This window comes from Salvelinus fontinalis, chromosome 29, assembly GCF_029448725.1.
Source record: "Salvelinus fontinalis isolate EN_2023a chromosome 29, ASM2944872v1, whole genome shotgun sequence".
Classification (NCBI taxonomy): Eukaryota; Metazoa; Chordata; class Actinopteri; order Salmoniformes; family Salmonidae; genus Salvelinus; species Salvelinus fontinalis.
This window is the reverse complement of record NC_074693.1, coordinates 29,722,302-29,736,071: the sequence shown is the minus strand read 5'-3', so window position 1 is coordinate 29,736,071 and position 13,770 is coordinate 29,722,302. Positions and strand designations below refer to the sequence as shown.

Sequence of the window (13,770 nt, the reverse complement as noted above, 5' to 3'; positions counted from 1 at the left end):
CTGTCCTTGAGACATTACACTGACAGACATGTGCAACCAGTCAGCTGGAGGTAGATAGATCAATGATACCTGATTTATTAATGTGTAATGCATGGAAAGATAAGTTAATACTGAAGTTAGACCCTGAATAGCACTCTGATAACACAGACAGAAGGATTGACCATCACAGAGGACCTGGCATTCAAAGGATTGACCATCACAGAGGACCTGGCATTCAAAGGATTGACCATCACAGAGGACCTGGCATTCAAAGGATTGACCATCACAGAGGACCTGGCATTCAAAGGATTGACCATCACAGAGGACCTGGCATTCAAAGAATTGACCATCACAGAGGACCTGGCATTCAAAGAATTGACCATCACAGAGGACCTGGCATTCAAGGGATTGACCATCACAGAGGACCTGGCATTCAAGGGATTGACCATCACAGAGGACCTGCCATTCAAGGGATTGACCATCACAGAGGACCTGGCATTCAAGGGATTGACCATCACAGAGGACCTGGCATTCAAAGGATTGACCATCACAGAGGACCTGGCATTCAAAGGATTGACCATCACAGAGGACCTGGCATTCAAAGGATTGACCATCACAGAGGACCTGGCATTCAAAGGATTGACCATCACAGAGGACCTGGCATTCAAAGTGCAAACACAGCAAACAATGATGTGCTCAAAAGTATTAAATGCCAGATAATTAAACTTTTACAAGAGAAGTGCTAAAATAAAACCAGTTAAATCTCAAATCACAAAGAACATGTACTCAAAGTGCTTAGTTAAATATAAAGTTAAACTTAGAGATGCAAGACCCTCGTGAATGAAGTCATTCCTTGATTCCAAAATAACTGAATTCAGGGGAGGAATTGGAACCTATAACAGACTCGGCATTTCATTTTGTACATAAGGTATGATAAGACATGTCTCTGAGCTTAGACAATCATAGGCAAAAGTGCTAGACTATTGTCCTCTTAATAGTTGGGGTCTTCATGTATACAGTGTTAAATTTAACACCAACTCCCCCCACACACGTTTCCTGTGAGCTTGGAACCTGATGAGTGACAGACTCCAGGCTCTGCTGCTACAACAGGGGTGGGAGTGGGATGGTTCTCTGACTCCTCAGTGTCTGTGGGGGCTCCATCCCCCTGTCACCTCTCCAGCCTCCCCCTGTTGAGTCTCCTGGTCGTGGACAGGGGGTTTCAGGAGGAACCGGGGCAGCTCCAGGTGTTCCTTGGTCAGCAGGCCTCTCTGGTCATCCACCCTACAGGCCTGGGCCCTGGACAACAGCTCTATCATCACTGAGAGACAGGAGGGAGGAGACATGGAGAAAGAGAAATACATTAAGTTTGTCTCAGACTAGGGCTAACGTGAGTCTTAAGAGTACAGGTACTAGGTAGTCTATGGCATTTAGTCCCATTACAGCTACTAGGTAGTCTATAGGGTTTAGTCCCATTACAGCTAATAGGTAGTCCATAGGGTTTATTCCTATTAAAAGCTACTAGGTAGTCTATAGGGTTTAGTCCAAGACAGGTGCAGTAAATAAGCCATGACCCCATGGTTCTGACTCGTACCCTCCATCTCATGGTTTTTCCTGACCCTGGGCTTGGCTCCGGGTCCGTCTGCCTGGGGAGACACGTGGACCTCTGGGCCTACTGGAGATCTACCGCTCTCCTGAAAAGGGATTTTCACATTTTACTTTAAGCTTTGGACTCCCAAACATCCTGTCTGTCAACAGTGCAGTACTCACCTGTGTGACTGGAGTTTGGCCACTGATCCTGGGACTGCTAACTGAAAAGACAACACAGCAGTAAGTCATAGGCTACTGAACACATTATGGGGTTTGATATCTGGGAAAACCTGAGAGTCACATAGAAGAATCAAACATAAAAAGACACACCCAAGTAACTCACAGTAATGATTAGTCCTCAGGGAGTGACCACTTATCTAAAGTGAAGGCAGTTGTGGTTACTGAGTTTAAAAAGGTCTGGAACACCAGTTAGGATACATAACACCAGAACAAAGCCTGGTCCTGTCCACCATCGGGACAAAGCACTAGTTAGCATGTGTGTGCTAATCTGTAATGTATTCACCTTTGTCCAGCTGCAGCTTCTTATTGGCCAGTTTGAACACACTAGTGCTCATGCTCAGTGGCACATCACTCTCACTCTGCAATACAGGGATGTTTACACGTCACTCCCACTCTGCAAAACGGGATATGTTCACACAAACCACACACTCAAAATCATATTTTCCCTAACCCATACCTTAACGCTAAACCCCCTAGAAATAGCATTTGACCTTAAGGGGATGAACAAAATGTACCCAGTTGGTCAAATGTGTTTGTTTACTATTCATTGGTACTTCTCGTCCCCACAAGTACAGGTAAACACGTCCATACACACCCACCATGGTGACCCGGGCCTGGTGTGATGCGAGTTGGTGTTTCTGTAGTACCGCAGACAGGGCATCCTGCAGAGTCTTACTGGACTTCACCATGATGCCCACTGTCTTACCAGTGAACACCACCTCTAACCTGAAACACACACAAGCACAACACAGTAAACACATTAAAAACACACAAACACACACGACCCTACGCGACGCCGTAAAAGGGGCAAACGTAGCGGTCTCCTGGTCAGGCTTCGAAGACGGGCACATCGCGCTCCACTCCCTAGCATACTACTCGCCAATGTCCAGTCTCTTGACAATAAGGTTGATGAAATCCGAGCACGGGTAACATTCCAGAGAGACATCAGGGATTGCAACGTGCTCTGCTTCACGGAAACATGGCTAACTCAAGAGACGCTAACGGAGTCGGTGCAGCCAGCTGGTTTCTTCACGCATCGCGCCGACAGAAACAAACATCTTTCTGGTAAGAAGAGGGGCGGGGGGGGGATGCCTTATGATTAACGAGACGTGGTGTGATCATCATAACAACACAGGAACTCAAGTCATTCTGTTCACCTGATCTAGAACTCCTCACAATCAAATGTCGACCGCATTATCTACCAAGGGAATTCTCTTCGATCATAATCACAGCCGTATATATTCCCCCCCAAGCAGACACATCGATGGCCCTGAACGAACTCTGACTCTTTGTAAACTGGAAACCACACACCCTGAGGCTGCATTCATCGTAGCTGGGGATTTTAACAAGGCTAATCTAAAAACAAAACTCCCTAAATTCTATCAGCATATCGATTGTGCTACCAGGGCTGGTAAAACCCTGGATCATTGTTATACTAACTTCCGCGACGCATTTAAGGCCCTCCCCCGCCTTTCGGAAAAGCTGACCACGACTCCATTTTGTTGATTCCAGCCTACAAACAGAAACTAAAACAAGCTCCCGCGCTCAGGTCTGTTCAACGCTGGTCCGACCAATCTGATTCCACGCTTCAAGACTGCTTCGATCACGCGGATTGGAATATGTTCCGCATTGCGTCCAACAACAACATTGAAGAATATGCTGATTCGGTGAGCGAGTTCATTAGGAAGTGCATTGACGATGTCGTATCCACAGCAACGATTAAAACATTCCCAAACCAGAAACCGTGGATTGACGGCAGCATTCGCGTGAAACTGAAAGCGCGAACCACTGCTTTTACCAAGGGCAAGGTGACCGGAAACATGACCGAATACACACAGTTTAGCTATTCTCTCCGCAAGGCTATCAAACAGGCTAAGTCCCAGTACAGAGACAAACTAGAGTCGCAATTCAACAGCTCAGACACAAGAGGTATGTGGCAGGGTCTACAGTCTATCACGGATTACAAAAAGAAAACCAGCCCCGTCGCGGACCAGGATGTCTTGCTCCCAGACAGGCTAAATAACTTTTTTGCCCTTTTTGAGGACAATACAGTGCCACTGACACGGCCCGCTACCAAAACCTGCGGGCTCTCCTTCACTGCAGCCGAGGTGAGTAAAACATTTAAACGTGTTAACCCTCGCAAGGCTGCAGGCCCAGACGGCATTCCCAGCCGCGTCCTCAGAGCATGCGCAGACCAGCTGGCTGGTGTGTTTACGGACATATTCAATCAATCCTTATCCCAGTCTGCTGTTCCCACATGCTTCAAGAGGGCCACCATTGTTCCTGTTCCCAAGAAAGCTAAGGTAACTGAGCTAAACGACTACCACCCCGTAGCACTCACTTCCGTCATCATGAAGTGCTTTGAGAGACTAGTCAAGGACCATATCACCTCCACCCTACCGGACACCCTAGACCCACTCCAATTTGCTTACCGACCCAATAGGTCCACAGACGACGCAATTGCAACCACACTGCCCTAACCCATCTGGACAAGAGGAATACCTATGTGAGAATGCTGTTCATCGACTACAGCGCCACATTTAACACCATAGTACCCTCCAAACTCGTCATCAAGCTCGAGACCCTGGGTCTCGACCCCGCCCTGTGCAACTGGGTCCTGGACTTCCTGACGGGCCGCCCCCAGGTGGTGAGGGTAGGTAACAACATCTCCACCCCGCTGATCCTCAACACTGGGGCCCCACAAGGGTGCGTTCTGAGCCATCTCCTGTACTCTGTTCACCCACGACTGCGTGGCCATGCACGCCTCCAACTCAATCATCAAGTTTGCGGATGACACTACAGTGGTAGGCTTGATTACCAACAACGACGAGACGGCCTACAGGGAGGAGGTGAGGGCCCTCGGAGTGTGGTGTCAGGAAAATAACCTCACACTCAACGTCAACAAAACAAAGGAGATGATTGTGGACTTCAGGAAACAGCAGAGGGAGCACCCCCCTATCCACATCGACGGGTCAGTAGTGGAGAAGGTGGAAAGTTTTAAGTTCCTCGGTGTACACATTACGGACAAACTGAATTGGTCCACCCACACAGACAGCGTTGTGAAGAAGGCGCAGCAGCGCCTCTTCAACCTCAGGAGGCTGAAAAAATTCGGCTTGTCACCAAAAGCACTCAAACTTCTACAGATGCACAATCGAGAGCATCCTGTCGGGCTGTATCACCGCCTGGTACGGCAACTGCTCCGCCCACAAGCGTAAGGCTCTCCAGAGGGTAGTGAGGTCTGCAGAAGGCATCACCGGGGGCAAACTACCTGCCCTCCAGGACACCTACACCACCCGATGTCACAGGAAGACCATAAAGATCATCAAGGACAACAACCACCCAAGCCACTGCCTGTTCACCCCGCTATCATCCAGAAGGCGAGGTCAGTACAGGTGCATCAAAGCAGGGGCCGAGAGACTGAAAAACAGCTTCTATCTCAAGGCCATCAGACTGTTAAACAGCCACCACTAACATTTAGCGGCCGCTGCCAACATACTGACTCAACTCCAGCCACTTTAAAAATGGGAATTGATGGAAATTATGTAAAAATGTACCACTAGCCACTTTAAACAATGCCACTTAATATAATGTTTACATACCCTACATTACCCATCTCATATGTATATGTATATACTGTACTCTATATCATCTACTGCATCTTGCCATCTTTATGTAATACTAGCCACTTTAAACTATGCCACTTTGTTTACATATCCTACAGTACTCATCTCATATGTATATACCGTACTCTATACCATCTACTGCATCTTGCCTATGCCGTTCTGTACCATCACTCATTCATATATCTTTATGTACATATTCTTTATCCCTTTACACTTGCGTGTATAAGGTAGTAGTTGTGGAATTGTTAGGTTAGATTACTTGTTGTTATTACTGCATTGTCGGAACTAGAAGCACAAGCATTTCGCTACACTCGCATTAACATCTGCTAACCATGTGTATGTGACTAATAAAATTTGATTTGAAACACAGTAAACACACAGGCACAACACAGTAAACACACAAACACAGTAAACACACAAACACTGCGGGTCAGTAAGACAGAAAGAGGAAGTGACAGATGACTCACGCAAACGTCACCCTCAGCTCCAGGGAGACCTGCTGGTCCCTCAGTATTGAACAGTCCTGCTCCAGAGATAGGGGCTTCTATAGGAGGACATAAGGGTAACTGTCATTTAGGATGTTGAGGTGAAGTGAGCATTGTTGACAACATTTAAACCTCTGGCTGGAAGACAATTCCCATTTTGGCTCACCCTGTCCTTGCCATGGAGGTAGATAATGATGTCTTTGAGGGGGAAGCCTCTCTTCTCACAGAGGCCAGACAGCATTTCTCTGAGGGGGAGGCCGGGCCATATGGGGGCCAGGGATGCACTGCCATCAGGCAGGTAGACACAGCAGTAACCTCCCTCCACACTACCGCAACCATCACCCTGCCCCTGGTCTGAGGGACCAGAGCGACCATTCTGGACAAGAGAAGTCAGGGAGAAAGAGGAGCAGATGGAGGAAAGGAAGTGAGGGAGAAAGAGGAGCAGTAGGGGTAGTGATGGAGAGAGGGGAACAGGAGGAGAGAAGAGTGAAGGAGAGGGGTGTAGTAGGAGGAGAGGGGGTGAGGAGTGAGGGAGAGGGGAGTACGAGGAGAGAAGGGAGGGTTGAGAATGAATGGTTATACTTAATCTTCCATGTCTATATTTGTTTAACTAATCTCCTCCCACATCCCAGATGACCAAGTATGATGAATTTACCTCTACACTGCTGTTGGACATCCGATAGTCCTTACGAGACACATTCACCTTAGTGTACGACACGTCTACTGAGAGGGGAGAGGGTGACGGGGGAGGACAGAGAAACAGACAGAGGGTAAACAAACTAGAGAATATCACAGATAGAGTTAGACAAGAGATTTGTAGGTTTATGTCTGAGGGGAAGCCTACCTCCCCACGATCCCCTCTTCTCCCGCTGCTTATCCTTCTGCTGAACACAGGTTACAAGCTATTACACAACCACACTGATTACACACATCCAAATGAAATAATGGAAATGTTCCTCATTAACGGTCAAAACATTGCTTTCATAGTCATTGTTGAAGTTCATCCATACCACCTTCTTGCGGTCATTGAGGGAGCAGCTAAAGGTGGCCATGTTCTCCCATGATCCTGTGCTGGTAGGTTCGGCGGGGATGCTGGGTAGTGGCCTGCCCTCCACACTGGCCAGGGTACACTTCTGGTAAAGAGGGGAGCGGACAAAGCGCCTGTAGCTGTCCATCTTCATCAACTTTAAAATCTGACCCAGGGAAGGAGGGACAAACAGACAGACACCAGTTACTGGCATGGCACTGGACTTTCCACACTATTACACTAGAGTTGGTCATGAGTTTGAGTTGCTCTACATCGATCTCCTTCAAACAGAACTGAATTCCAAGCGTATAACATGCGCTAGCTAGCTGGTCTGTGTGAGCTGTGTATGCGGCAGGCAGATGGCAGCAGAGCTGACCTGTTTCTGGGCCTTGTCAAACATTTCAGCTGTAGGCTTCAGCAGGTCCTTCTCCTCCACACGAGCCGTGTCGTCGATGTTCACAGCGTAGGGAGCGTGGTCAGACAGGTACGTCTGGAAGATGGCATGAGCCTCCTCACTTAACTATGGGAATAATACGAGTCCCATAGTGACACCCAATTCACCATTTAGGGCCCTGGTCAAAAGTAGTGCACTATATAGGGAAATGCTTACTCAGCTGTGGTGCAAATAATAAGTGATCTGTTACCAGTGTGATCATAAACCTCAAGTTTAGAAATTGTTAATTGTCTACCAGTCATACATCAGTCCAGCTCCACATAAATACATCAGTACAGCTCCACAATCTGGTCCAAACAGACACACATGCAACTCTCCTTCCTCAGTCCCTACTTCAACACATCTATTCAACTGTTACCATTCAATTAAGAGAAGACAGAGGAATAAGCCCATACCTCTTTCATCCGGCTGGGTGGAATCTCCCGGAACTTCTCGCAGGCCTGATAGAACAGGATATTCTCCGCACTCACCTCTGACCTCAGGAAGGCCTGCGTGACAACATAGACCTGATGAACAGATGACCTACCATACAGCTCCCATCAGATCTTGTCAACAGATGACCTGTTCACTAAATACAATTTAAAAAATGCCCATACGCTCCAAAATATTTAGCTGTACAACCTGGAATTGTATTTGTGAGTTATGATCAGGCGTCGCTGTACCGCTGCCATATCCCGCAGGCCCAGAGAGTAAATCAAATGCGTCTATAGGTCTACGGCTAGCCAATCAGATACAGGCATCAGTCCGGTAAAATAAAAATAATTTCAATGTATGCTTACTCAGCTGTGGTGCAAATAATATAAGTGATCCGTTACCAGTGTGATCATAAACCTCAAGTTTAAAAATTGTTAATTGTCTGAGAATAACATTGGCTATGCTTGAATTGCCCTGCCAATACGCAGGGATAATGCTTTGGGCCTATAGCCTACTGCACAAACCTCAGTACACTGTTTTAAATAGGTTATTGTTTAATATGCTTGCATTTGTTTTTAAATCTGAGCAGTAGATCTCAGCTAGCAGGTATTTTAACTTTTTTTACCCCTTTCTCTCCCCAATGATGAACTTGTCGCTTCATCGCTGCAACTCCCCCAAAACATGACCCGCCAAACCACACTTAAAACCCGCCCGCTTTACCCGGAAGCCAGCTGCACCAATGCGTCAGAGGAAACACCATTTAACTGATGATCGAAGTCAGCCTGCAGGTGCCCGGCCCACCACAAAGAGTCGCTAGAGCGCGATGAGCCAAGTAAAGCCCCCTCGGCCAAACCCTCCCTTAACCCGAACGACACTGGGCCAATTGTCTGCCACCCTATGGGACTCCTGGTCGGTTGTGACAGCCTGGGAACGAACTCGGGTCTGTAATTACCCCTTAAACACTGCAGTGCCTTAGACCGTTGCGTCAATCAAGAGGCCTAACATTTTAGCTTTATAAAATAATCAAATCTCAATCAACAAATAAAACCAATTCTAGTGCTCCTAAAAAAAAAATGTTTTAAAGGCCTGCTGTATGACTCCTCCCGTTGCTTTACTCTGAGAAAAACATGTTTGCGTTTGCTGAGTGGCGACAAAGGATTCATTCTTCTCAATTAATAGCAATGATTTCTGAAGGTGAGTGTGTGTGGCTCACCTTGAAGTAGCATACTCCCATGGGGTCTTCCAATAGCTTCTCGAAGCACCCAGCCCAGCTGAGGACACTGCTGGCCTGGGCATCTCCCCCTTGGGCCCCTGGCAGACTGGTACAACTGCCCCCACAGCCACGACCAGACATGTTCAGCTCTGAGAAATCACACACTAATAAAAACCATACACACCCCGAAGCCTCAGGGTAGCAGACTGACACTGCTTCCCGCACAGGCATGCTCATATTTGAGAAACAGCTCAGAGACAGACAGGTACAAACACACACAAGCTTACCGCCATCTGACACTGCCTGGCTCTGCAGAGACAAGGGGAAAGTGTGTCAGTCTCAGTCAAATACAATATCACATGATCCATCAATACAAAACACAGTTCCACAGACATTAAAATCTAAAGTCAGTAATGTAGAAGTGGAGACCAACTTCATGGAATAGAAACAGACCAACGCTATAGACCAGAATATCATTCAAAAATATTACAATCACTCAACCAGGCATTGACAATGAGAAATCTCAGGCAGTGAATGAAGTGAAAAACACACCAACGCAGCATCAGGAAGTGATAGTGAAGAAAAACAGCTGCATGTCTTTGTTCTGACAGCTCTCCTCTACATTAGAGCACTCAAGCAGGCAAGGCCCCAGCTCACACAGGAAGAGTGGGTGTCACTGTACTGTTCTCATTCAGCTTTCAGGACAGAGAATGTTTGGTTTTCAGGTGCAGTGAAGCTTAGACTTCATGTTCTTTCCCAAAGAAAGGTGAAGTCGGGACAGGAATGTGCATGCTGTACTGAATGCAAACAAAAGACAAGCAGACATTCTACATTTCAGAGCACACCAGATGGACCTAAGCAATCCTACAGCCTCATGCATAAGGTGCATGCTAACTGCTAAGATGAGCAAACATAACTTTATGAGTCCACTAGGAGTGTGCTGGTTCTGGGGAGGTGTTCATACAGCATCGAGTAGGAGTGCTGATCTAGGATCAGGTCCCCTCTGTCCATTAAGATACGAAGTTAACTAGTCCTAGATCAGCACTCGTACTCTGAGACGCTTTATAAATACGGTCTCTGATGAATGACAAGATCCTTGGAACTCACTGTGTTGTGTACAATAGTGATGACAATGATGCTGCAAATTATGACAATATGTCCTTATGACAAGTCCTTCCATAAGACCATCATAAGCATGCATTTCTTTGAGCGTGGACACTCCAATCACAGGTCACTCCTCGTATCCACCCGGACTCACTTAAGATGTCTCAACAGCCTCCTGAGGATATGAGTCACTTCCCTGACATCACCACCCAACACCCAGTGTTATGTGACTCAGTCATCAGTGATTGCGCCACAGAGGCAGAGGCAGAGGCACAACACCACATGCCATAGAGATCGGATGTGATATCGCTGAGGAGGGCAATCTGTAAACAATGTCTGTATACTTTGTTTGACAGTGGCTTAGATGCCTAGTTGGTTTCACTAACAGCCAACATTGTCTTGTAGCAGCTTTGGTATCACACCCCAGTCTATTTGGCAGCAGCTTAATAGTTATTAATAAAATCACAATTTATCATCCGGTCTTCATCTGAAAGGCATTACTCAAAAAGAAACAGCTGTTTAAAGCATAGCCCTTTTCTCCATTGATAGCTGAGCACAAATGTCAGGAAACCCTTTAAAAGCAGGATAAAGCCTGATCATCAACAGGCTTGTGCTAACTCCTCCTATGGAACTAGCAATTATTAAAACGTTTTAAAAACAATTATAATAAAGTCGAGAGCTGCAGAATGGATGAAGATACTCCAAACTTGTAGAATGTTTATAATCCAGATGTTGACTGAATTATAGCACATAAAACATTTCTGGCACAGACCGATGGAGTTCAGTAATTGGGGGGAATTAAGGTTTCAATTTGTCAAATGTCAGTCTTTTATTTTTGCTAACACACTTATACATTGTTATTGTATCAGGTATTTTGTTAATATATGGTGCGTCATTTGCATAACTACACTGGGTGTATTTACCTATATAAATTAGAGGAACAGAGCTGCAACCACCAATCACCTAGGCCTACCTGCACTGTCTATACGTCCTCATTAATTACTGTTGTCACGATCTGTTGTAGAATTTACCAAGTGTGATAATATCAGGATACCCTTTTTTAAAATAAATTTAGCTCGAGATTACACATACTTCACATTATTTGTGAGATCAGACAAAATCACTAATCTGTGTTCATTTTCAGAAGTTGCTTTCATTTCAACACATTTGTAAACATTGCAACTGTATAAAATGACTTCAATTGCATTAAAAAAATGTACACCCATCAAAATAAGGATCTTTGTGATGTAGGTGTCTAGACGATGCATTAAATCCCTGTCAAAGCTTTAGCGTTATTAAAGATTCAACGGAAAGACAATGTATCCCATTTCAGGCATTACACACAGACAGGTCATTACAAACACTTTCACAGCTGTATCGTCGTCGGGATCGGTTTCCCTTCCACGGGACGGTTGAGCTAACGCGATTAGCATGAGGTTGTAAGTAATAAGAACATTTCCCAGGACATAGACATATCTGATATTGGCAGAAAGCTTAAATTCTTGTTAATCTAACTGCGATAAACTTCAAAGTGTTTCCTTTCAAATGGTACCAAGAATGTGCATATCCTTGCTTCAGGGCCTGAGCTACAAGCAGTTATTAAACTTGGGTATGTCATTTTAGGCAAAAATGAAAGGGGAAAAAAGGGGCTAAACCTTATGAGAAAAAAATAAAATCAAAATCGGCACAAACAAGAGTATAAAAGAGTTACAGGAGTAAAATAAAAGGAATCAATCCTACGAGATTTGTGTCAAATGGATTTTGCACCCCTCATACACAGGAAATAGATGGCTGAAAGACAGATCCTGAGGTGGGTGGGGCATGCGCTTTGCCAATAGATCCTTAGGTGACCCAGAACAAATCTTGACTTGAGGCCAGCTCTAGATAGGGCAGTTTTTGAACATTACAGATAGAATTTTGTTGAGTTGACTCCTACTGTACATGGCAGAGATGCAGGTCTGTTCACATGATATATGTCTATCTGAAAAGTATGTAACATTACACCTCACTAAATTCAACCCAAGTCTACAGAGAAACTGACAACTTACCATCTGACCAACACCAGGAACACCCAGAGTCTTTATGTTCTTAGACATGGCTGAAGTAACGGTGGGATTCCAAAATGATGATCACCCATTGAGGGTGTCACAACAAAGTGAACCACCCTGCACTGACATACTTACATCCTCCTCATTCAGGACTCCCTGTCATTTCCTGTCTAAAAGGGAAGAGTTGCTGTGGCAATGGGCCGCAAAAGGGGAAGCAGGGTTACAGTGATAAAACTGCTCTCGTCTTGGCTCTTGAGAAACTCTGATGTGGGTGGTGTGCTTGTGTTCCTGTCCTACTGTATTTCAGACTAGACAGTGTAGGCTATGAGACTTAACTCAGGTGAAAACTTGCCTGAGCAAATATAGCTACCGGATATAGCACCAACAGCGCATTATGAGAACAGGTTGTGAATCCAACCACAAGAGCTGTGACTCCGCTTCCCACCCCATTAGAGATAGCGTTGTCACCAGCCAGCCCTATGATTGCCAGTGGATAAAGGCACATCCAATCAAATACTTTAAAAACATTCAATAGGCTACTCAAAGTAAATATTTCCGGTAGAAAAATTGTCAAATTTATTTCCAAAAATTCCAACAAGTCGTTTGAGTCTTTCTACAATTAGGCATACCTTTATTTGAGTTGGTGGACAGGTATTGTTGTAGGTGTTCAGTTTCCCAAACTTGTACTGAGCAGTTCTCTTCGCCAGGCGAGAGAGACTTCGGCAGAGCCCGCTGAAGGCCACCATCTTTCAGGTAAAAAGCTTTTGGGACTGAATTAAAATGTTTTTACATAGCACTACATGAGAGAAGTGTTTGATAAGAAAGCAGTTAAAAAGATAAACTACTGCTTGAAGAGTCTGCAAATATTGAAAAGGAAAGATGCATTTGAAGAAGACATACTATTTACAAACACAAACATAAGAATACCTGTTATAATTCAGACATAGGGTTATAGCCTACCTACAAAAACTGTTTGGATCACCAATTTCGTTCACCCTTGCCTCTCTCCAAGTCAAAGTTCAGGGCATGGTACTAGAAACACCTATGGATCAAATCTAAAAGCCAATGAAGTAGAGCCAATCAAGTGGAGCCAATCAGGTGGAGCCATTCAAGTGGAGCCAATCAAGTGGAGCCAATCAAGTGGAGCCATTCAAGTGGAGCCAATCAAGTGGAGCCAATCAAGTGGACCTTAAATGCATGTCCGGCGCGTGATCAAAATGAAGAAAAAGCCGCTCGTCTCTCTTATAGTAGACCTTTTCGTACTAGTGTGGCTTTTCGTGTAACAAGCCAACGTTTACAGAACAGATTCTCTTCTTTTTTTTATGAGGCGGGATGTGGCCCTTCCATCCTTGCTTTAGGGGACAGTGTTGGGACAGTGTTGTAATCTCTCAGGCCAATAGAATGCCATTCCATCAGCAGAGGAGAGCAGAGCAGAGGCTGTAACAGGAATATATGGGTCAGGGGACCTTTCCTTCTCCTGCCCAGACTAATAGGAATTGATTTATTTGAGCTCTCTGGGAGGAGAAATATGTGTTTATCCTCAGTTAGGCAGGCCTGAATAAATGACGGCAAATCACTGCAAGTTTTAAATGGTAA

The 13,770-nt window shown here is 45.4% G+C and overlaps 1 pseudogene; it reads right to left on the bottom strand.

Moving 5' to 3' along the window:
* Window positions 1-51: 51 nt before the first annotated feature.
* On the bottom strand, window positions 52-13,216 carry LOC129827811 (regulator of G-protein signaling 14-like; annotated as a pseudogene).
* Window positions 13,217-13,770: the final 554 nt, after the last annotated feature.